The following is a 25,269-nucleotide window of genomic DNA, read 5'->3' as shown; positions in this document are numbered from 1 at the left end:
TAAGATTGACAGCGGGCAGGCAGGCTAAATGGGCAGATTGGTCCCATCTGCTGGCAGTCAAAGCGGTGGAGATAGACACTAACAGGGGAGTGGTGGATTGCTTGGAACTTCAACACAGTGCTGACTATCTAACAGGAAACTGAGAAGTGACAGACAGTAGAGAAGAGTGGGATCTTAAACCAGCCCCCATGGGGCATTAAAACTCTGCTGAAAAGATTGACATTTCACTTTTTATTTTTATTTTATTTTATTTTATTTTTGTCTTTTCTTTTAAATTTTTCCTTTATTTTCTTTGTTTTTGTTTGTAGTCTTTATTTTTTCACATTATTTTTTTCTTCATTCTATTTTTACTGTTTTATTATTATCTTATTTTTACTTTGTTTACTGTTTTCCTTTTTTATTTTTAATTTTTTTTCTTTCTATTTGTTTTCTTATTATCCACTCATCCTCTTTCTACCTCCTCTATACTGAACCAAGTTCCTCCCCATATTCATTCAATTCCTTAACCTTACCTTCTGTATATAAGCTCTGCCTTTACAGATTCTGCCCCATCCTCTTTTCTGAGTATTTGTTGTTTGCATTTTTTGGTTTACCTGTTTGTTCTATGGTGTTTTCTCCCCAAATATTTCTTCTTTTTCTTCCTTTTTCTCCTTTTTCTCCTTTTTCTTTTCTCTCTTACCATTTTTTTCTTTCCACAATATCATTTTTTCTCTCTTTTCTCTCCCCTAATTCTCTTTTCTCTGGTGGTCACTTATATTGGGGTTATTGGTGGTGTGAGTACATTCGTGTTTCACTCCCTTTGTGTTATGTCTTGTCAAGTTGTATTTTGTGCTGTTTGGTCAACATGGTAGAGAGTGTGCCAAATAACCAGACACCCTGAGAAGAGACTCTATCTACAAATGGGACAATAACACTCAAAACCCAGCTACACCAAGAGAACCCAAATATCCCAAGTAGGAGGCATCCCTAGATTGTCCAGTCCAAAAGACCAGTGATATTACACCACGGGGTCCCACAAAACATCTACAATATAAGACAAACTCAAAAAATCTGGGTAACCAGTGATCCCACTTCTAGGAGTATATCCCAAGAAACTAGAAACAGCAATCAGAAAGGATATATGCACCCCTATGTTCATAGAAACACAATTTACAATAGCTAAGATTTGGAAACAGCCTAAGTGCCCATCAGCAGATGAGTGGATTAAAAAATTGTGGTACATCTACACAATGTAATACTACGCTGCTGTAAGAAGGAAGGAACTCCTACCATTTGCAACAGCATGGATGGACCTGGAGAACATTATGCTAAGCGAAATAAGTCAGTCAGAGAAAGATAAATATCACATGATCTCACTCATTTGTGGAATATAATGAGCAGCATAAACTGATGAGTGGGGGGACAAGGGGGAATAGGGACACATATGTAATACCTTAATCAATAAAGAAAAGAAATAAATAATCTGGGTGGCATAGCAGTTTGATCTGCTACATAGAAAAAAATCACAAAGGAACAGCAAAAATAGGGAAACAAAGAAACAACCCCATTCGAAAGAAAATGAGGAATCACCAAAAAAGGAAATAAATGAAATGGAGGCAAGCAATTTGTCAGAGAAAGAATTCAGCGCAATGGTTGTAAGGACACTGAAAAGGATGGAAGACAAATGCAACATGTGTAAGAATCAAGAGGAAATGAAAAATGACATAGCCACAGTAAAGAACACAATGGAAAGTTTCAACAGTAGACTAGAAGAAGCTGAGGACCACATCAGTGAGTTAGAAGACAAGGTAGAAAAAACACCCAAGCATAGCAGCAGCTAGAAAGAAAACTTAAAAAGCAGTAGGAGAGCCTAAGGTAGCTTTGGGACAACACGTAACGAAGCAACATCCGCATAATAAGGGTGCCTGAAGGAGAGGAAGCAGAGCAAGGAATAGAAAACCTGTTTGAAGAAATAATGACAGAAAAATTCCCTGATGTTGGGAAGAAAAAATCCACACAAGTCCAAGAAGCGGACAAAGTCCCAAACAAGATGAACCCAAAAAGATCAACACCAAGACACTTCATAATTAAATTGGCAAACATCAATGACAAAGTACAAATCTTAAAGGCTGCTGGAGAGAGACAGAAAGTTACCTACAAGAGATCTCCCATTAGGCTATCAATTTATTTCTCAACTGAAACACATCAAGCCAGAAGGGAATGGAATGAAATATACAAAGTGATGTAAAGCAAGGGACTGAATCCAAGAATACTATACCCAGCAAGGCTATCATTCAAAATTGAAGGGGAAATAAGAAGCTTCACAGACAAAAGAGGACTAAGGGAGTTTATTACCACCAAGCCAGCAATGCAAGAAATACCAAAGAGTCTGCTGTAAAAAGAAGAAATAGAAAGGGAAGAAGGAACACAGGCATAAAGAATAAAAATGGCTACAAACAAGTACCAATCAATAATAACTTTAAACGTAAATGGATTAAATGCTCCAATCAAAAGACATAGAATAGCTGAATGGATAAGAAAACATGACTCATATATTTGCTGACTACACGAGACCCACATCAGAGCAAAGGACTTACACAGATTGATAGTGAAGGGATGGAAAAAAATTTTTCAGGCAAATGGAAGTGAGAAAAAAGCTAGAGTAGCAATACTTATACCTGACAAAATAGATCTCAAAGTGAAGGCCATAACAGGATATAAGGAGGGCCACTTCATAATACTAAAGGGAGTAATTCAACATGAGGATATAACTCTGGTAAACATATATGCACCCAATACAGGAGCACCCAAATACGAAAGAAGAACCTGCCAGGGAGAGGCACAGCTGTATAAAGGCCCTGAGGTAAGAAGTAGTTAAGCACTGAGAAATTGAAACAAGTCAAGCAGGGCTAGAAAAGTGGGAAGAAGGAAGAAACATGCAAAATGAGGCTGGGAAAGCAGAGACCAAATAATGAAGGTGTTTGTATGATAGGCTAAGAATATGGAATTTTATGCTGATTTTATACTGAAGACCCTAAGGGTTTCAAATCACTCACTGTCTTCATTTCACATTCCAAAACTACTTACCACTGGACTCCTAATCAGCCAATCATTGACTCAAGTTCTAGGATATGCCACCTCTGGTTACAATAGTTTGCTCTGCTCTGCAAAGCATTTCACCATTGCCATATGGAGGCAGGCAAAAGTCCTTCCTGACCCAAAGAATCTGTTGATTCTTGTCACCCTAGGAGCCTATTACATGGCACTTTCTTTTTTTAAAATATATATATATATATATATATATATATATATATATATATATATATTATTGATTTTTTACAGAGAGGAAGGGAGAGGGATAGAGAGTTAGAAACATCGATGAGAGAGAAACATCGACCAGCTGCCTCCTGCACACCCCCTACTGGGGATGTGCCCACAACCAAGGTACATGCCCTTGACTAGAATCGAACCTGGGACCCTTCGGTCCGCAGGCTGATGCTCTAGCCACTGAGCCAAACTGGTTAAGGCTACATAGCACTTTCTTATTCAATATCTGGGCAAAGTAATATTTCTAAAGCTCTTCAATTAAAATTGTAGGCTATTCCCAAAAATGGCAAAGTGAAAAGACCTCACCAATGTTTAATATTCTGTCATCTGGAATTCTTGAGTGCCTTAAATATTTTTTTAAAAAAATTACAGGGAAAATAAAACCAAAATTAGGATAGGAATTTAAATTTTATGGTATGAGTGGTGCAATACTCATATTAAAATTCATTTTGCTTGAAATGTCACTGGAGAATTTCAAATCCCTCATAAGTGTCTCTCTCAGCCACCTCACTTTTCAAAATAAAATGTTCAGGTTTTCATGACTTGCAACCCTACATACACAAAAACAAAAATGTTTTCTGCTTGAACTTCTTACAAAAGGAATTTGCTGGCCTGTTTTCTTAAAATTACTGTGTACTTACTCCTTGATTAATGGCTTATATGTTGACACATAATTCATAGTTTGTTTTGTACTCCTAAATCACTCTCTGGTATAAATAAAAGATTTGTGTCAAAGCTCAATGTGGAATCTTGTTTTGAATTGATTATTAGAACAAAGCCAGGTTCACTGGTTAAATACTGGTTAATCACAGGTAAACCTCCTTTCACTGTATGTTTGGGATTAATCTCCTTTTTCCCTAAAACTGCTATGTGAACTGATATTGTTGGGGAAACTGCTTTTCAATCTGTCCATGATCCTGTAAACATTGTTGTCCCATAACTCACGCTCACACTTACGTAAGAACACTTGCCCTCGAGTGAGTGTTTGTACTTTCTGACTGTACGTTGGCACACATCTGACTCAAAACTAGTGGACATTTTTAACACTTGCTAGTATAACAGTGAAAAATTAGATTTCAGTTCTTAAAATTTCTGAGTTTAAGAATATATGAAATAATAAGCTGATATTTTCATGAGCTACTCCATGTACACTGGTTGTTGTTTTGAGCTGAATTGTGTCTCTCAAAAAAAAATTCATGTAGTCTTAGCCTCCAGTCCCTCAGAATGTGAGTGTATTTATAGACAGTCACTTAAAAGAGGTGATTAAGTGAAAACAAAGGCATTGACATGAGCTGAATACAATGTACGGGTGCCCATATAAGAAGGGGAAATTTGGGCACAGACATCTACAGAGGGAAGACAGTGTGAATACACAAGGAAAACACAGCCATCAACAAGCCAAGAAAGAACAGTCTACAGCAAATACTTCTCTCACAACCCTCATAAGGAACCAGCCCTGTCAACACCTTTCTTTTAGACTCCTAGTCTCCAGTACTGTGGAAAAAAAACACATTTCTATTGCTTAAGCTACCCAGGCTGTGGTATCTTACTATGACAGCCCTGGCAAACTAATATAATTAGATAAGTTTGTGAAGATTAGAGGTAGCTCATCTAATTTCATGTCTTATGAGAAGTCATTTTCTGGTGGCATATTATTAAGAGCACATAAAGTAAATATCATAAGGTGGCATAAAGACATTGAAATAACAAATCAAAGCCAAATCAAATTTACTAGTATTTTGAAAACTGAATTCATTTCTACCAAATTACATGATAGTGTAACAGGTTACATTTGTGAAACATTCATTTTACCACCCAATAGCATTTCCCCCAAAGAAACTAATGTAAAGTAATAGAAGATCTCTTACTCTTTCCTGCCCATTAGCTACCATAAAAATCTTCATTCTATCCCTGATCTTCTTTATTAATTATACCTTCTGGTAGCGTCTTTTAAAACACAAAGTGGCCTAGCTGGTGTGGCTCAGTGGTTGAGCATCAATTTATGAACCAGGAGGTCACAAGTCGATTCCCAATCAGGGCATATGCCCAGGTTGTGGGCTCAATTCCCAGGGTGGAGTGTGCAGTAGGCAGCTGATTAATGGTTCTCTCTCATCATTGATGTCTCTCTCTCTCTCTCTCTCTCTCTCTCTCTCTCTCTCTCTCTCTCTCTCCCCCGCCCCTTTCCTCTCTGAAATCATATAAAAAATATTTTTTTAAAACATGCAAGGTGGACAATCTTAATTGCAAAAGATCTTAATAGAAGTATTGATTTGGTGTTCCCCTTTCTTCTCACTGTCAACAATAATTAATGTTCTTATTAATGTAATACGCTTTTAATTATGGTTTAGGTTGCTAAGGACCAAGAATAACACACAAACCAATAGAACATTAAGGAAGTGCAATTCCCACAAACCATAATCTGAGATAAACACCATATGACTCAGTAAATCTAAGAAAATGTCTCTTAAAATTCTAATGCCAACTTGCAGTGCCAAGCAAATGCCTGCTGTTTCAGACTCATAATCAAGGAAAACCTAGAAGTCTGTGAAACTCAGAAGAAGTTTGTTCCTATCAGAAAACTATTTTAATTTATATTTGTTAACTGTATTAACTAAAGTTTATGACCCTTCTTCCAAAAGGAAACAAATAGCAACAAATGTTCATTGTTCGTCTTTGTGAAACCAAAAGTACAGAGAAAAAGTTACATGAGTGTTGAGTAAGACTCCCTCCACGTTCTGCGTGGAGTAGGGTTCGGTATCTGAAAGAGGAGCCGCACAACAAATGAGAGAAAAAGACACGAGATAATTTTGCAATATTGGGGGACCAGGCGGCAAGTCCTGAAGGACTTCCACCGTGCTCAGGCCTCACCAAGCTTTTATTGATCTGGGATGCACCCATAGCATAGCCCTTAGGCATGTGATCCCTGGCAACAGGCAGACTAGCCCATCAGCGAGGATTTACATAATAATAAATGGGGGAGTAGTTTCAGCTACCACTGTCTGGACAAACAGAGGTGGCGCCTAGCTCCGAGCTTTGCTAGAGCTTCAAAGGCACCCAGCCTTGTTGGGGGGGGGGGAAGTGGGGGGGGGGGTTTCGGGGAGTTCTCTGTCTATGCTTATCAGATAGTGAAGGCAATAAACAGTTTCCCACACATGAGGATTTTACCAGAATTTTAAAGATAGTTCATGCTAAAGTAAGCTACAGGAATTTTGGAAGCTATGGTGAAATAGCTTCTTCTGTCCATTGAGATGGCCCATCATCTTACCCATAAAATTTGCTATTTTACACAGTTCTAAATGAATCAGTCTCTCAGTAAGATATAAGAAGTCACATTCTTCCATTCCTATCTAAAATAAAAAATAAGAGAATTAGGATAAACCAGAGATGTGTGGTCTGTTTGTGGCTGACATCCAAAGGGATACCAATCTAATAAGAAGAGAGTGGTGCCGTGGTTGCTAGGCAGGAGCCATACTCACTAACAATCATGTGTCTGATGCCATCAGAATTCCACGTCAATGGTCTCCGTTGTTTCAGTCTCCTAACATGTGACTATGATCATTTGGGATCTACAGTAAAGATGCTAGAGAAAAGTAATAAGACTATCAAGTCCCCAGCTCAATGGACTAGAGTCTGGGATAGGGCCCAGTGAGGTCTAGGAGGACTAACCAGGACCCGAAGGCAGAAAGATATACCAGCTAAACAAACAAGGAGGTGAAAGGGCTGTCTGTACCTGGTCATTCATACTGACCCATGATTCAGTGTGACCACATCTACCACCAAAGAAACCAGCTCTAGACCACACACTGTGGTAGGGATGGGCTTCTCCTCTACTAAGCAGTATAAACCCATACATGCCGGGGTTCAACTGAACTGGGGAGGAAAAGCAGGGTCTTACCACTTTTGTCTCCCCGGTGAATAGACATTTGTATTTACCATATTTTTATTCCTTTAAAAAAAAAATAGTTCTTAGCCTTTTACAAATCAACTTGCTAAGCCATTCCCCCAACTTACTGAAATCAACTGAAGAAGAGGGACATAACCACTGAGCTATAGCTAGACATCAGCAGAAAATAATGAGGAATTAGATTGAAAAACAAACAGGTAAGTTCTTTTGCAGAGCTATCTTGTTTCAAGAATAAGGTTTACTTCAAGAAAAGAATTATTCAAAAAGTAGACTATTCCAAAAGAGAGTGACTCTTAACAGATACTGTAGGACTCATATTAATACAAGCCCAGCAATAAAAACATACCTCTGGAAGATTTTTTAAAAGAGTATAGCATGTAGGAACTCTGAAGATATTCCAGCTCAAGCCATTTGCTTTGCTTATGAGAAAACTGAAGTTGAAAGAGATTTTCTATTATCTTATTTGTCAAATGAATATAATTATATCATATTTATTAAAATGTTTATAAGACTGACAATGTCACATAAACTTTAAAACACTATACAAATATAAGGTATTGTTATTAATACTATTTATAATTAGAATTAAACCTGTAAATAGCTTCAGTTATTTTGAAAAAACTCAAATGTCAAAAGCAACATGAAAAAGCAATTAAGAGATTCCCACTTCCGGCCAGAGATTTGTGGAGACTAATTTATCCTCCCACCTAAAACAACCAAAAACAGGAAAAATACATGGAACGATGGTTTTAAGAACTTGCTATGAGGCAACAAGAAATGAGAGATGAAAAACAATTGCCCAGATTATTGTCTTGAGAGACTTTTCTAGATCATGGCACAGTGAGCAGGAATTGTAGGCGAGAACAGCTGACTCGCTGAGTTGAGGACAAAGAGCTGAAAGTCTGGGAAAATAAAGGTAGCTAATTCACAGGACAAAGTACCCAATGCAATTAACAGAAAATTAGATATTAAAGATGAAAAAAATTACTAAAATTAAAGCCATATCAATAGAAACTAATGTAAAGCACAGAAAAAAATATTTTCATGAACAGAACATTAGTGAGCTGTGGAACAACTTCAAGCAGACTAATATGTCTGAAATTGTACAACCAGAAGTAAAGAAGGGAGAAAGAAGGACACAAAATGATTTAATTAATTACAGGCCATTTTTTAATTTGACAAAATCTGTAAGCTGACATATCCAAAAAGCTAAATAAACCTCAAGCACAAGAAACATTAAGAAAACAAAACCAAGGCATATTATGATCACATTGTTCAAAACCAGTAATACATAAAAAAATTTTGAAAAGCAACCAATATTTCTTTTCAAAAATAAGTATCACATTGAGAAGAACTAAAATAAGAATGATAGCAGATTCTTTTTATAAGTGAGAAGAGTGAGGAGAAATATCTTCATAGTCCTGAAAGATTAAAAAAAGTCAACCTATAATTCTATACCTATCAAAAAGGTCTTTCAAAAATGATGGTTAAATAAAGACTTTTTCAGATATACAAAAGTTTAAATAATCCATCCCCAGCAGACTCACATTTTAAAAAATGTTAAAGTTCTTTGAGTAAATAGAAAGTGATATAAGATGAAAATATGGATTTATACAGAGGAATGAAGAACACCAGAAATATTACTACAAGAATAAATATATCCACTGAAAATATCCTTTAAAAGCAAGGATCAAAAATGCATTTTAAGATCAACAAAAGCTGAAAGAATTTGTCAGCATCAAATCTGCACTCTAAAGTAATGTTAAAGAATATTTTGCAGGCTTCAAAAAAAATGCTAAAATTAACTTAGGTCAAGTACAGTCCATAAACTTCCTAGACTTAGTATTATCTGTCTACTTAGACATATATAAATGTGTGCATTCATTTACATAGTTCTGTATATAACATATACATGAATGTACACATATATGTGTAGATACATACATATTTATACAATACATATATACACAGAGAGTTTGAGAAGCTTATTGCCTATTTATTTGACATGTTAACTTAATGGTATTTCTATTTAAAAATACCACAAATACAGTGTTTTTATTTCAGTTTCAAGACTGATGTTAATTGATCTTTACAGCTATTGTGAGTTAGTTAAGAATTGCCTATTGTTATGCATTTTTATAAATAAGACCAATTTTGGATTTTCTAGTACTCTTATGAGTCCAGATGAGATCATATTTCTTCTTCAGAACAGTCTTCTTGAACAGTCCTGCTGGTTAGAACAATTGAGCATCATATATACCATATTGACTTGTTTGGAATGACAAGGAACATTTAGCATGCTTCCTTGTACTTTGATGTTAAGTATGTTCACCACCATCACTAGTTTTCACTCACTGAGCAGGTCATATTCACAGGACATCAGAATAAAATAAATCCTGAAACATTAAAGCCAGGTTTCCCAAACTTGCCTATTCCTAAGAATCACTTGTCCCCTTCCCCCAACAGAGCTAGTGAGTGGAACTCTCTGGAAAGGAGGCCTGGGATCTATTTTTTTTAAGTATAGCATTCGCTTACACCACCTCATGCCCAATGACTTTCAACATCAGGCAAGTCTAGGAAATATTGGCCTAATGTGATAAACCATAGTCTTTACCACAAAGTCTCAGCAGTTTGCTTCTCAGAGGCATTTGACATTTAATGTGCTCAGATTTGAATTGTCTCTTTCTCCAAAGTCTCACTAGTAAACAGAGAATAGGAGGTGGGTGGTAATTATAACCATACAGCCAGATTCTGGGGCCAGGGTAGAAGTTACTGGAGTGTTGTTTTGTGTGTGTGCCTAGGTCCACTATTGTCAAGTCATCACCTCTATGTCAAGCAGATATTTCACCCTGGGCCGTAAAAATAAAAAATCATGGCATTTCTCCTCTAAAATAGCCGGAATGTAAATTTCCAAAGCAAAGGTCCTAATGTAAGCAAATGTGCTTGTAGACATTGGGTATGTATCTGATAGTCAACTATTGAGCCACACGGAGGAGCTATCAGAATCAACTGCAGGCTGGGTGACAGGTCCAGAAGACGGCTCATTTAAAGCATCATATTTGACCCTACATTCTTCAAGCCTTAAAAACAAGAAATAACTGTAGCTGTCATCTCTAATTCAAGAGGCAGGTAATAATCTCATTTCCCAGCCTTCCTGTCATTTGAAGGTTGTTAAGCTTTCCATAAATCAATAACCTACAGGCATCCAGGTTTCCTTGGAAGTCTGGAAGGCATATAATGGGCAGATATACTAGATCAGGGGGATCAAAGAACAAACTTACTCCTCTAGTCCAGTAAGAATCAGTATAGTTTAGTCTCCTTAAAAACCCGTGTTCTCAATTTCCTATGTCAGATTACCAGTGACTAAGAGAACAGGAAATCGCTAAAAAAGTAAGGAGTCTCTCCAAGAAAATATGTGTCCCACTCTGACCAGCATCAGTGGATGAGGGCAAAAGAAGATTTCAATACTCTGCAACTGACATAGGGAAATTTTGACCACAATTTCAGCTCTTCCTCTTCCTGGTTTATAGATGGACTGTCTCAGAGGGCCAGCTGGTCTACTCCCAGGAAAACTTCAAAAAGTTTTCATACCAGGAAATGTAGACAATATCCAGAGTGTTATCTGTGGAATCAGCTGAGTTTTTTGGTTATAAATGTTCTGGAAATTCTTTAGCGACTGTATTAGTAACATTTTTTAAATATCTAAACCTGTTGGATTTTTCCTACTTCTATAATCATTGCCTGGTCAATCCAAATTCTCTAATTCAATAATTTCCAAACCTGATTGCCAGATCTTTTTAAAAATACATATTCTGAGCCCCACCCTAATTCAGTGGTCTGGGATGGGATCCAGGAATATGTGTAGTAAAATCCCTCTTAGCTGACCAAATTATAACTGGCATTCTATTTGCGCAACACAAAAATGGCAAAAAGCAAGAAATCAGAAAAAAATATATCGCATATGCATATTTTGGTATAACAGTTTGTATGAGACTAAAACATATAAATACATCCATTTGCCACACTTTTTATGTAAATTTTATATATATATGTATATATATATATGTGTATATATATATATACACTGCTTGAACAATAAAGCCATCTTTCTTACATATTTCACACCCACAAGGCAGGTATACAATTTCTGGTTTTATTTCTTTGAAATAGAGCAAGGACTTAAAGACATTTGTAAAGAAACCTGAGCACGAGCTCTTGGACTTTTAGTTTTTCCAACCATCGTTTCCTTGTTCACATACAACAATAAAGAGTATCACTCTTTTCACGCCCATATTTTATTAGTTTAAGCTATTTGCACTGTATCATTAGCAGACTAAGGAACAAACACACAGACTTGGTAAGTATATACCTAAAGTGGCATGTGCAGAAATGCTTTGGAATACTAGAGACTGGGCTAGAAGCCGAGAGCAAGCTTGCTGTAGTCATCAGTCAAGATGCTTCACTGAAGTTAAGAGGAAGTTTGGTCAACCAGAGAGAGTTGAATGAAGACTCACTAATAGAATCTCTACAATATTTCTTAAGAGCTCCACACTTAAGATTAAGATGATTATTTAAGATTAGGAAATATTATCCTAAACCAGGACTTCTCAAACTTGAACATGCATAAAAAATCCTCTGAGAGTGGTTAAAATGCAGATTCTGGTCCAGTATGTCTGGGGTGGAGCCCAAGTATCTGATTTCTAATCAGCAGTCTGAGTAGGGAGGCTCCAAATGAGATTTTTATTATGCCATATGACATTTTTGGTGAATAGCAAAAAAAAAAAATTTCGGTGTGGCAGCAATATCATAGTTGAAACTGGATATTCTTACATTCTAATCTAATTTTTAAATCTTATTAAAAATTAAATAACTTCTTTTAAGCAGAAGAGTTTATTAACCAATTATTTTCAGTAATGGTTTTGTTGTTTTGTTGTTGTTGTTTTTAGTTTTTCCAACTATTCTCTGGACTAGTTTCTGTTTAGCAGAAAGAAGTTTTAGATGAACAGTAGCAGAATGCATTTTCACTTCTGGTATTGACATCAACATGACCAATTCTCTTTTTCTGTCTCCACAGTGACATAGAAATTGAACTATTTGCCCTTCTATCTTTGGCTTAGAGGAAAGGAAATTATATTTATAGAGAACTTCATTAGGATGCCATCTTCTCTCTCCCCCCATTTCTTGCTGTACCATTTGGGTTTAGCCAGTGACAGTAGCTAACACAAAGCCAAAATCAGTAATTTATTGGCAATAAATATCTTGTTGATGAATCATCACAGGAAATCCAGCAGTAGAGTTTGACAGTGGGATGAGGAAGAAAAGTAGAATCAGTTTTAACAGATTTTCTCTTGCTTCAGGTTGTTTATTTCAACTGTCAATACATCACAAAAGTAAATTTTAGTCAGAGTCTCATTTCCTTCCATCGTATGGCCCCTACCATGATTGATTTGACCCATTTGGGAGGGGGGGCAATCCACATTACTCTAACACCAGAAATCAAACTCTAGTTGTGATGTGCTCATGCACTGAATGGGATTATGAGGACCGGTATTGCTATCAAGGTGTCCTGATGGAAGGCAAGTCTGAACCCACAGGCAGGGAGAGAGAGGCTGGTGTCTGTTGCATTACATTGAGGGATGAAGACACAGTTTGCAAAGGATCCTCTACTGAATTAGCAGTCCAGCTTTTAAAATTCTACTTTACTATAACATGCAATAAAGGTTTTGTTGTGATCTCTTAACCGGGTCATTATCAGGAACAAGGTTCTAATCTTTTAGGGGCCAGAGACCCCATTGAGAATATGATGGAATCTGTGGGCTGTGTTCTCCCAGGACATAAAACAACCACGTGCAGAAACTTCCCAGGAGTTGCCCTAAAGATTTTCTTCCCTCTACATGGCTACCAAGTTACAAATTCCCATTCTAACAGAATGTGGAGGTTCTCTGAGCCTTTCCACAGTAAGTGATGTTTGCACTAAACTGTCATCTCTGGGTAAGAAGCCCAGCAACTTCTGTCCCTCTCACAAAACTGTCAACCCCCACTCCAGGAAAACTTAGGGGAGGTGACAGGAATCACCCACTGTGAAGTCCTGATAGCCACCAGTTCCATGGAACGAGCTTCAATTATCTTTGTTCATTCACTGCCAACTCCAGTACCACCTGTTCAATTGTTCAGTGTTTCCTCGATTGGGAACCCCTCCTCGCGGACTGCCAGTGGCGTCACTGCCTTCTGAATCATGCAAATGAGGATGTCATATCCTCTGACTCAGGGTGCTTTATTGCATTGAAAATTATTTTAGGAACTGCAAGCAGAGTCGGTCTTTGCTTACATCTGACTTCCAAACCCATCACTTTTCCTTTTCTCACAGGGATCCTGCTGATGCGGAGGGAAGCTGGGACGTGAGCAGGGGGATCCTGTGTGTCTGAGCCTGAGAAACGCTGGCACATTTACCGGCAGAGGCTGAGCCTCTCCTGAGAGGCTGTGGTCCCCAGGGCTTGCCAATTTGGCGCAGCAGCTAATAGCATATTTCCATGTATGTACTTTTCTCCCGATTTTCCCCAAGGAAAGGGCGAGTCAGGATATGCGCGCACAGCATGCAGGACTGAAATAGCCTATTTAAGTAGTTCGGTTAGCTGTTAAGTGAAGCCACTTGGCTTTGTCCCTTTTGAGCACCAGTACCTATTCGGTACTGGTTAGGCAGCGTCCTATAGGCCAAATATCTTTATACTCTTGTACTCTATACTAAACCCCTATGCAGTAAGCATGTGGTTATGAAAAAAAGACATTAAAAAAATAGAATTTGAATCCCAAAGGGCTAATTGTGCGACTTACTAGCCATGTGAACATAGGCAATACAGTGAACCTCTCTGAACCTCCATTTACTCAGCCATAATGGGGTGATGATGATACCTACCTCACAGAATTATTGTGATAATTAAATGAATTTACTACATGTTCCTAGAGCAGTGAGTGGCACATAGTAACTACTGTGTGATGGTTAGCTGTTATTATCACATAAGTTATTTTTGAAACATTTTTTAACTCAAAGGTAAAGCCAGAAGAAGCATAGCACAGACTTTGCAGTCTGGTCGCTCATCATACTGGAAATGCTGTAGCAGTTCAGAGTCAACCAAGTTCAAAACCATCTCTTAGCTGAGTGACCTTTGGGCTCAGTGTTCTCATCTGTTAAATAATAATAATAGATTCTTCCTTCTGAGATTTTATTGGCATTTAAACCGCACAAAGCAGGTACAGCATTTAGCCCACAAGGAGTAAATGTGCAATTAAGGTTAGCCATCATTTTCACTAAGAGTTAACACAAACATAAATATATGCAAACTCTAGAATATAGGTAGTAGACTTCCATTCACTTAAAAACTCTTGCTACTGTACCTACTCTGTGCCAGGAATAGCTCTACACAATTTATTAATAAACACCAAACTCATTTATTTCCTTCTCCTGACAACTCTAGGAGACAGGTACTATTCCTTGCCTTATTTTAAATATGAAGAAACAGAGGCACGCCATTGCCACGCTGCACACTCGGAATTCAATCCTAGGCTCCCAGAATGATGCTCTTCCAATGCCCTCCAGTAGAACTTTCCACCACAATGGAAATGGTGTGTCTGTGCTTTTCAATACTGTAGCCACTGGGCACATGTGGCAACTGGGTCCTCGAGATGTGATGAATGTGCCTGAGGAACAGAATTCTTTATATTATCTAGTTTTTATTAATTTTAATTAAATTTAAATAGCCACGTGTGTCTACTGGCTACCAGAATGGACAGGACAGCACAGCTAGACCACCAGGTTACATTTCTTTACTAAAAGGCTAGTTCCACCAAAGAAACTAGTGGAGACTCATCCACACTGTTCTTGTTCCACACTTGTCTACCCTGGTTATATTTCTTTCACTAAGGAACTCCATTATTCTTTTCTTTTTATTTCTGATACACTAATTATCCTCATTAAATGGAAACTCTGTCTCCAAAATATTCCACTAACAATGGCTCATTGTTTAATATTTTAGCACTTTTTCCAAGGACTCTTGTTGTGCCTGCTGGATGCCAGATATGATTCTTTAGCCACAAGGCCACATGTGGACCGCTTTCCACACATAACTCATCCCGTGTTCCTCTGCACAGGGCAGAGGTTCTACTTTGTTCCCTGTTGCAGAGCTGGCAATTTTCTGATGGGTGTCTGAACTGAAAATGGAGGGCTGGACAGAAACAAACATCATGACCCTTTCTATGGAATACCCTGGAACTTGGCTGTCCTGCAGGCCACCAAATTATCATCTTGCTTTTGCTTCTCTTTCATAACATTCACTTCTTGGAGCAGGGCTGCCTGATTGCAAAAGGCCAGTCGCTACCTTCTCAACCCATACCCCCTTACGCCCACTGATGTAATCTGGCAAGTATGACCTGTCCAAGTTCAGAGAGACTCCGAAAAAAATAAAAAATGAAGCATATTTTTCTCCTGAGCTAAATCTGTATTTCCATGGAGAAGACAATGTCATCTGAATGATAATATATGATCCTGCTGCCCGATCTCATCTTGGCATCATCGTTTTATTCAATTATCTGTGCTCTATCCAAAAAGGAACTGTCCCATTTATAAGCAAGACAAACAGTGTGACTGTCTTTTACCCAAGTCCCTAGTACAGCATCATTTGTAACCAGCATTATCACTCTTGGGATAACTGCTTAGAAGCCATATGTCAGAAGCCCGCAGATAAACTTGAAATCCTAAACAAACTTCAGTAATATGGCATAATATGCCCAGCCAGTGTGGCTCAGTGGTTGCGTGTCAACTTATAAACCAGGAAGTAACAGTTCAATTCCCAGTCAGGGCACATGCCAGGGTTGCAGGCTCAATCCCCAGTAGGGGGCGTGCAGAAGGCAGCCAATCAATGATTCTCTCTCATTGATGTGTTTATCTCTTCCTCTCCCTTCCTCTCTGAAATCAATAAAAATGTATATTTTTTAAAAAAGAAATATGACATAATAATTATTCAATGATTTCTAAAATGGAAGTCAGTGGCATCTCCAGGTAGGTCAGCCCAAATTTCTGGGCTTGGACTCAATGACAGAGTATCTCACGTGCAAATCTCCTGCTCAGTCACTTCCTCTCTTTGTTTTCAGAATGGATTTCCAAGCAGAATATTCATATCTTTTTCTGTAGATCCACTGACTCAGCCTTGGCACAATTTTGTGAGCAAAGTGAGTACATGTGCTGTGTGTTTATCTTACTCATTGTTTTATGATATTAGGATGGCGGTTTTGAGAGATTTTCGTTTCTCTTGTTTTTATTGGACTCTGTCTTCTCTCCCACCTTCATTCCTACTGATGTGCTCACAGGTTATCATTTGTGTGATTTCTGAGACACAGTGAATCAAAGGGATTAAAAGATCATTTTTTAATATGCAATTTTGTCATTAATAGAATAGAGGGCACCTACCAGTCTCAGCTCTCACCAGAAAGAAAGAAAAATGTGGAAGAAAATCATCATCATCGATTTAATAGTTTTCACTTGGCTTCCACAGACCATCTCTCCTGCCACACAAATGCCTCTCTCTCCTGCTAGAGGTTAGCAAAGACTTTCAGTCAAAACTTGCATTCACAGCTCAAAAGAACACTGAAAACTGACAAGCCTCTCTGCTGGGTGGGTAGCAGTGAACTTTAAAACTGATTGTAGAATTTGGGAAGCCAAGCTATGTGAACTCATCAATTGTGAGTTTAGAATTCTGAAAAAGAAAGACTCCAGTTTTACCCCCAACTCTTTCATTTTTTAGCATTTTAATGTAAACATTATTATATGCAATTGTGGTTCCTGGGGGGAAATTCTCTATTTTTGCTTCTAATTTGGTTTACATTAATCATGTCCATATCAATTAAAAGGCAACTCCTTGGGTAGGAGAGAAATAGAATTCAGAGACATAGAAATGATTAGATGTGTATTGTTGATCTCCACAAGGAAAAAGGTAACTGCAAATTTTAAGTACTATTTTCTGCTGTGTTTTATTCATTTTTACATTCCTGAAATGTGGAATATGTGTTTATTCAATAGGCAGGCAAACTGCTAGGTAGCAGTAATACAAGAAGATTGAGTTACAAACCTGCCCTCAGTCTACCTAGAGAATATGAACATAAATATTTTAAAAGAAAGTCTTAAGTGGAGTGATAGGGATTTGAACAGGAGAGCATAGAGAGAAGCATCCAACCCACCAGGCTTTCTGGAGGAGGCAGAATCTTATCTGTGATTGGAAGGTTAAGTAGAAGGTACCTATGTGAAAAGGAGGTGGAGGGAGAGCAAAGGGACAGAAGGATGAGCATGGTGCACACAGGGAATTAAAGAGTTTCCACATTTCTAGAGGGAAACTATAAAGTAGACATTGATCAGAGATAAGCCTAGGGGGTCAGAAGGGACCAAATCTTTAAGGTCTTATTTACAGCAGTGGTGGAAAACATTTTAGGGTTTTAAGCAAAGGAAAGGAAATGTCCAGTTTGTTTAATTTTATTTTTTGGCAAATGTTTTTTCTTCATCAAGAAGATTGTGTGTGTGTGTTTTTCTTTATCCTGTTAATGTGGTTTATCACATTTATTGGTTCACATATGTTGATCCATTTTTGCATCCCAAGGAAAAATCCCACTTGGTCAATAGAGTATGAGCCTTTTCATTAGATAGTTGAATTAAGGTTGCTAGAATTTGGTTGAGGATTTTTGCAAGAGATATTGGCCTATAATTTTGTTTTTTGTAGTGTCTTTTTCTGGCTTTGGTATCAGGGAAATTCTAGTCTCATAAAGTGAGTATGGAAGTGGTCTCTCCTCTTCAATTTTTTTAAAAATGTTTGAGAAGAATTAGTATCAATTCTTCTTTAAATATTTGAATAGAAATCACCAGTGAAGCTTGAGTTTTTCTTTGTTGGGATTTATTTGATTACTGATTCAACCTCCTTAATAGCTATAAGTCTAAACAGATTTTCTATCTTCATTATTTTAATGGTGTATCAGTTAGTTTGTGCTGCATAACAAACCATCCCAAAATGTAGAAGTTGAAAACAAATGACTATTTTGCCAGATCAGCTGATTTTACTTGGCTCTCATGTCTCTGGGGTTCAGGTAGCAAGTTGACTGGCAGCTAGGGGATCTAGAATGACCTCCCTCACGTGATGGTCAGAGGCTGTTGTCCATCATTCCTTAATTTTCTTCCATGTGGCCTCCCATTCAACAGCTTGAGCTCATTCACACAGTGGTCTCAGGGTTCCCAGGGCAATGAGAGTAAAAGCTATCAGAGCTCACAGTGTAGACAAGCACATGACTATTTCTAAGTATTTTAGGAAATATTCTTTGAGATGTCTATAAGATGATTCATTGAGTTTGAGAAAGGGTTGAATCAACACATAGACCCTGGAAACAATTGAAATGGGGCTAAAGTGGAATCTGCCATCCAGTGGATACATTTTCACTCTAAATGTAATTCATTTATCTCTGAAAACCCTGCTTTAGGCACAGACTGGGGGAGAACATAGCTCCATTTCTTTCATACTCTCAAGTGGATCTTAAAGGATTTATATTCTACCTCCAAATATCTGACATTTTAGTGAAAAAAAGTTGTAATGGAATGTATTATTTAAAAAGAAAAACTAACTTGTTTATACTATTAAGAAAAACTTGTTTGTTATTGTCTTTCTTTTGCTTTCTTTTTATCTCTTTTTGCTTTTAGCATTTTGTCGGGGGTTTTGGTGATGTACACTTACAAAAAAATAAAAACCTTCCCCTTCCCCCACTTTCACCTCAGATAGAAGATGCCAGCATTTTTATCTTTAAAGTCTAACCTCCCTTCTACCATAACTCCAGGAGAATACACAAATTCTCTTATTTCAGATCCACAAATATAGGGTAAATCAGAAAGAGGAATAGAAGGTGATGCTTTGAACTGAAGAGTAGGTGTGCCTCAATCCCGAGGTGGCTTCCCTGAGTTAGAAAGAAGTCAGTGATGACAGCTTCCCCAAGAAATGGTATTGTGCCCCTTCCCACCCATACTCAAGGGCAGCAGGACCTCTGAGGAAGGGAAAGATAAAGACTTGAGACCTGACTACTCAGAAGTCTTCCTACCCAGAGCACAGAGCTACCCACTTACTAAAGGAAGAGGTGGCCTTAAGCAATGAGCATCTCAGAAGAGACAGTGAAGGACTGAAGACCAGAGGGTTTTCACCCCAATCTTCCCAATTGGGAAAGCCCTTTGGTTGCTGTAAAGCTATAAAGACATAGAGGGAGGTAGACAACCACCAAAATATAATCAAGCTTAAATATCCTGCAGAGCTTGATGAATAGAAATTGAGAGGAATTTATTTCATTTAGAAAAATAAATATTGTGGTTTTTGTACACACATGAAGCAAAGAAATATAGCTTACACAACTTCTTCCATTTTCATTACCGCGCCTCTCTCTCTCTCTCTCTCTCTCTCACACACACACACACACACACACACACACACACACACACACACACTTTCTATAACCTAGGCAGCTGGAACTAGACCAGGGATGAATCCGAAAACAAACAGTAAGCCATATTCAGAGCAACCACTTTCCTCACACAACCACTGCTTTGTTATCATGCCAAGCTTATCTTCCTGGATCTCTGTCCCTGAGGACAAATTCTCTTCCAGAAGATTCAATCGAGTCTACTGCAAATAGACCACTGGTGTGTCTGCCACATCAATTAACCAAATGTGCCCAGATTGTTCTGAACTCCAGAAATGGGTATACCTGGGATTCAGAACCTCATCTTGAGACTCATAGGAAATATAACGTTGAAAAAGTCAGGTCCTCTGACATATTAGTGAACAAGACAACTTTAGGAGATGTATTAAGAAGCACTAAATGCTATAACAACCCCAAAATCTCAGTGGACAAACACATTCAGAGTTTATTGCTCTCTCATACCACAATCAAATGAGGTCAGCAAGGGACTCAGCTTCATGCAATGATTTAGGGATGCAGTCTCCTGTCATCTTAAGGTAGTGCCATCTTCCAAGGATCCATCCTTCTCTGCATTAAGTAATGGGATGCAAGTGAAAGATTGGACAAGAGCACGAAGGACTGCATGGGAGAAGGTCTCATGGGCCAAGCCTTGAAATCGTATGTAGCACTCACCTCCATATTCCACTATTGCAAAGTCAAGCATATGCCCACTGCAAAGAAAGCTGGGAAATACATACCCAGGAACTGGTGGAAATTCATTTGGTAAACATCTGGCCAGTCTCAAGTCTCAGCCACAAGAATTTCTCCCTGCTTCTATTTCTCCATTCTTCTGGATTGGGTGAGCTAATAACTGAAGAAATCACAGGAGAATTAAATTATGACTACTTTCTACTTTCCGTGAGCTAAACAACTTATAGACTCTTAATTCTTTGTGTGAAAGTTAAGACCTATAAATAGTTAAGTGGATCAACTCCTCATTTTAATAATTATTTCATAGTAAATCTCTAATTGTTCTAGAGTTAGGCTGACCAGGCAACCCAAAATACTGGAAATTCAATTTTTAGTTCCTCGAAAAGGTACAAACACTGCTCACTCCTAATTTTATTAATGTGATGAGAGGTTGACATTTGATCTCAAAAGCCTCTCCAGGTTGAGGTCACTGCTTTGAGCCCTGGAAACTTCACTTCAAGAAGCCAAACCATAGATCTGAAGGCGCCTGGAGGAGTTACAGGAAGGGAATTGAATGTGCATATCCTTGGGGTAGGAGAGTCCTCATCAGGATGTTAATGAGTCCCCTCCTCCTTTCTGGAAACCTGAGAAATGAGTCTTTGAGGCCAGGTAGGTATTCTGCTTGATCTCCCCTTGGGAGTGCTGGAGACAGGGCACACTTCCCTGCCAGATTCCTCTTCCAATATTCCATGTTGTGCAGCCCTTCTATTTACTGCGTGTGCTCACAAGTCTACACTGGGAAATTAGTTTAGGAAAGGTCTTAGGTAAAACTTCGCTTAATATTCTCGGAATTCAGTCTATCTTCACTCACCTTCCAAAGAATTCCTACTTCCCTAAATATATTTTAATTCTTTCATTTATCTTACCCTTAATTTTTTTCCCAAGATCCTGTTCAGTTAGAGGCTGCCTAATATGAAAAATAACTATAATGTTTCAGAGACCATTGAAAATGTTTAGAGATTCAGCCATAGCAGGTTTGGCTAAGTGGATAGAGTGTCAGCCTGCGGACCAAAGGATCTCGGGTTCAACTGGGCACTTATCTTTGTTGCAGGTTCCTCCCCAGCCCAGGCCCTGATTGGGGCTAGTGCAGGAGGCAAACATTGATATTTCTCTTTGTCCTTCCCTCTCTCTTCCACTCTTTCTAAAAATCAATGGGAAAATATCCTCGGGTGAGGATTTTTTAAAAAGAAAGAAAATGTTTAAGGATTCAGGAAAATTGACACAACTTTCAAAGGAGAAAAAGTCAAAAAACGTTTTTATAATGTGGTCCTCTGATTTCTGCATAAAATTACCTACACCACTTTTTTCACAGTGCAGATTCCTGGGCTCCACTACAGACAGACCTACAAAGCCAGACTCTAAAGTGTAAGGCCAGGTTTCTGAATTTTAAAACAAATTTTCCAGGTGATTCCAATTTACATCAAAGCTGAGAATCACTAAACGAAAGGATGTTTGGGTCTTCTGATAAATTATATTTCTCTCAAGAAAAAAGCAGGATGTTCGGGGTAAGGTAAAAGTAAGTTTATAATTGTCTGTCTAGAAAATAATAGAATAATTAAATAATAATACAAGAATAAAATCCTAGAGGAAAACATAGGCAGTACAATCTCAGATATTTCTCGTAGCAACATTTTTTTCTGACTTAAGTCCTCAGGCAAGAGAAACAAAAGAAAAAATATACAAATGGGACTAAATCAAGCTAAATAGTTTTTGCACAGCGAAGGAAACCATCAACAATATAAAAAGACAACCCACTGGAGAGAGACAAAGATGGCGGTGTAGGCAAGTGCCTGTACTCGCTGCCTCCCACAGCCACATCAAAAACCATCATCCAGAACTGCTGGAAAGTTGGCTGAATGGAAGTCCTACAATTAGAGAAGTAAAGAAGAAAGCACACTGAGACTAGTAGGAAGTGTGCAGCTTCTTTAATTGGGAGGGAGATCTTCTCTGTGGAGGCCGCCCAAAGGAGCAAGGGGTCCCAGCCCCACACCAGATGCCCAGCCCAGGGTCCCAGAGCTGGGAAAAGAAATCCTTATGGGAAGTAAGAACTATAGGCTGTAAAAAACAGTGCAGATTGGAGCTCAATGAAACACATGCTGCTGGAGACCTGGCTGTTCCTCTTAAAAGGCCGGCACACAAACTGAACTTACAAGGTCCCGCTTCCCCTAAGCTTCAGCACCAACGTGAGGCTCTGGGAAACACAGACACATACGAGGAGGAACAGAATTATCTGGCACCAGGACAGGAACTCGGTCAGGGGTAGCTTTCTCCTAGAAGGAGGTGCTGGCAGGGATCATTGTTCCTATGCTGGGAGCTCCCCAGTCGCAGGGTTGATTGGAAGCCATTTCAGTTTGCTCCACCCTGGTGATTCCCTGAGACCTGGCCCCATCCAATTTACTACCCCACCCACGCTGCTTGCAGCAGCTTTTGCATATGAATGACCTGTCCTTGCTCAGGCTAAAATTCTCGCAAACTGCAGCTGGGTCAGAGAGCTCCAAACCTATCAATAAAAGGCCTAAGATCCCATGCCAGTGCCAGCCTGCCTTGGTTCACAGCTGGGCCTCATCTGAGCACTTCCAAACTCAATACAAAGAGTAAGAATCTTCAGATCTCTCTGTAGCTCCTGCTGGGTGGCCCCAGGCAGTGGCTAACTTTGCACCTCCCTGGAGACCCAAGAGCCTGTGTACCCAGTGGTCAGTGTCAGACTATACCAGATTACAACTCTACACATCCATAAGTGACACACTCAAGGAGCAGACTCAGTGAGAACCAAAGCCCCTTTGAAGCAAGTCCTGCTCCATAGGGGTCTCTCCTGCACAGTAGCTCTCCCACTATAGTGGCAGCTAGTCCTCACAGCCAATTGGCCTAGAGGTCGAGTCCTCCCAGCTACACCAATAGCAATCAAGTTTCAACTATAGCAAGACTGTACTCACAGCCCACAAAGGGGTGTACCTAGAGTGCCCAGCTTAGGAGACTGGGGTGGCTGAGCCACTGGGCCCTATAGAACACCTAGTAAACGAGATCTCTCTACAAACTCAAGGAGACATAGCAGCTCTACCCAATACATAGAAACAAACACAGGAAAGCAGCCAAAATGTGGAGACAAAGAAACATGTCACAAATGAAAAAAATGGAAGAAAGCAAACTACTGGATATAGTGTTCAAAACCATGGTTATAAGATTACTCAAGAATCTTCTAGAAATCTCAAAAAAAAAATGGAAAAGGACCAGTCAGAAATTAAACATACACTGACTGAAATAAAGAATAATATACAGGGATTCAACAGTAGAGTAGAAGATTCTGAGAATCAAATCAATGATTTGAAATATGAAGAAGCAAAAAACACCCAACCAGAAGAGCAAAAAGAAAAAAGAATCCAAAAATATGAAGATAGTTTAAGGAACCTCTGGGACAACTGCAAGCGCACCAACATTTGCTTTATGGGGGTTCCAGAAGAAGAGAGAGAGCAAGATATTGAAAACTTATTTGAAGAAATAATGACAGAAAACTTCCCCTACCTGGTGAAAGAAATAGACTTACAAGTCCAGGAAACACAGAGAGTCCCAGACAAGAGGAACCCAAAGAGGACCACACCAAGACACATCATAATTAAAATGCCAAAGGCTAAAGACAAAGAGAGAATCCTGGGAGAAACCAAGATGGCGGCATAGGTAAACACCGGAGTTTGCTGCCTCGAACAACCACTTCAAAAATACAACTAAAAGATGGAACAGACATCATCCAGAACCACAGGAAGGCTGGCTGAGTGGAAATTCTACAACTAGAAGGAAAGAGAAAAGCATACCGAGACTCAGAGGAGGCGCAGTACGGAAGTAAAATACTAAGGTGCAGAGGTGCATGCGGAGTGGGCTGGCGGCTGAGGGTGCGGTTGTCATTTTCCATTGGGAGGGAGTCTCAGGCTCTGAGCTCCAGTTCTGGAGAGTCTCTAGGGACCCAGACTCATACGGGAGAAGCGGGACTGTCTGACATCGGTCGGAATTCGAGGGCAGCTTTCTCTCCGAGAGGCTTGCAGCGATTACTGGGACACTGAGAAGCAGAGCCTCTGAGGGCAAGACTGAGAGCAGCCATAACTGCTAGCCCCACCCTGTTGATCCCGTGGGACCCACCTCACCCAAGCCCTGCAGGGAGGCTTTTGCTGGATAGCCTAAGGCAGAGGCTAAATTAGCACCTCCCTAGAGATCCAGGAGCCAATGTACCCAGAGGTCAGAGTGGGACCATCCAGTTTGCAGCTCCGTGGAACCATAAAGGACACACTCAGGGGGCAGACTCAGTGAGCACCAAAGCCCCATTGAAGCAAGTCTTGCCCCAGAGGGGTGTCTCCAGCACAGAAGTTCTCCCACTGCAGGAACAGCTGATTCTCACAGCCAATTGGCCTGGAGGTCAATTCCTCCCAGGGATAACTCCAACAATCAAGGCTTAACTACAACAAGACTGTGCACAAAGCCCATAAGGGGGTGTACCAAGAGTGTCCTCCTCAGGTAATTGGGGAGGCTGAACCACTGGGCCCTAGAGGACACTCAGCACAGAAAACCACTTTATCAACACAGGGAAGCATAAAAAATGCGGAGACAAAGAAACAGGACACAGAAGACAGAAATGGAGGAAAGCAAACTGCTGAATATAGAGTTCAAAACCACACTTTTAAGGTTTTTCAAGAATTTTCTAGAAACTGTCAATAAACTTAATGAGATCTACAAGAAATCTAATGAGACCCTCGAGGTTGTGATAAAGAGAGAATCTTAAAATCAAGAGAAAAGCAGTTAATTACCTACAAGGGAATGCCCATATGAGTGAGCTGATTTCTCAGCAGAAACTATGC

Source organism: Myotis nattereri (assembly GCF_964212035.1).
Source record: "Myotis nattereri genome assembly, chromosome: 3".
NCBI lineage: Eukaryota > Metazoa > Chordata > Mammalia > Chiroptera > Vespertilionidae > Myotis > Myotis nattereri.
The sequence above is the reverse complement of the archived record's forward strand: the minus strand, read 5'-3'. Positions refer to the sequence as shown.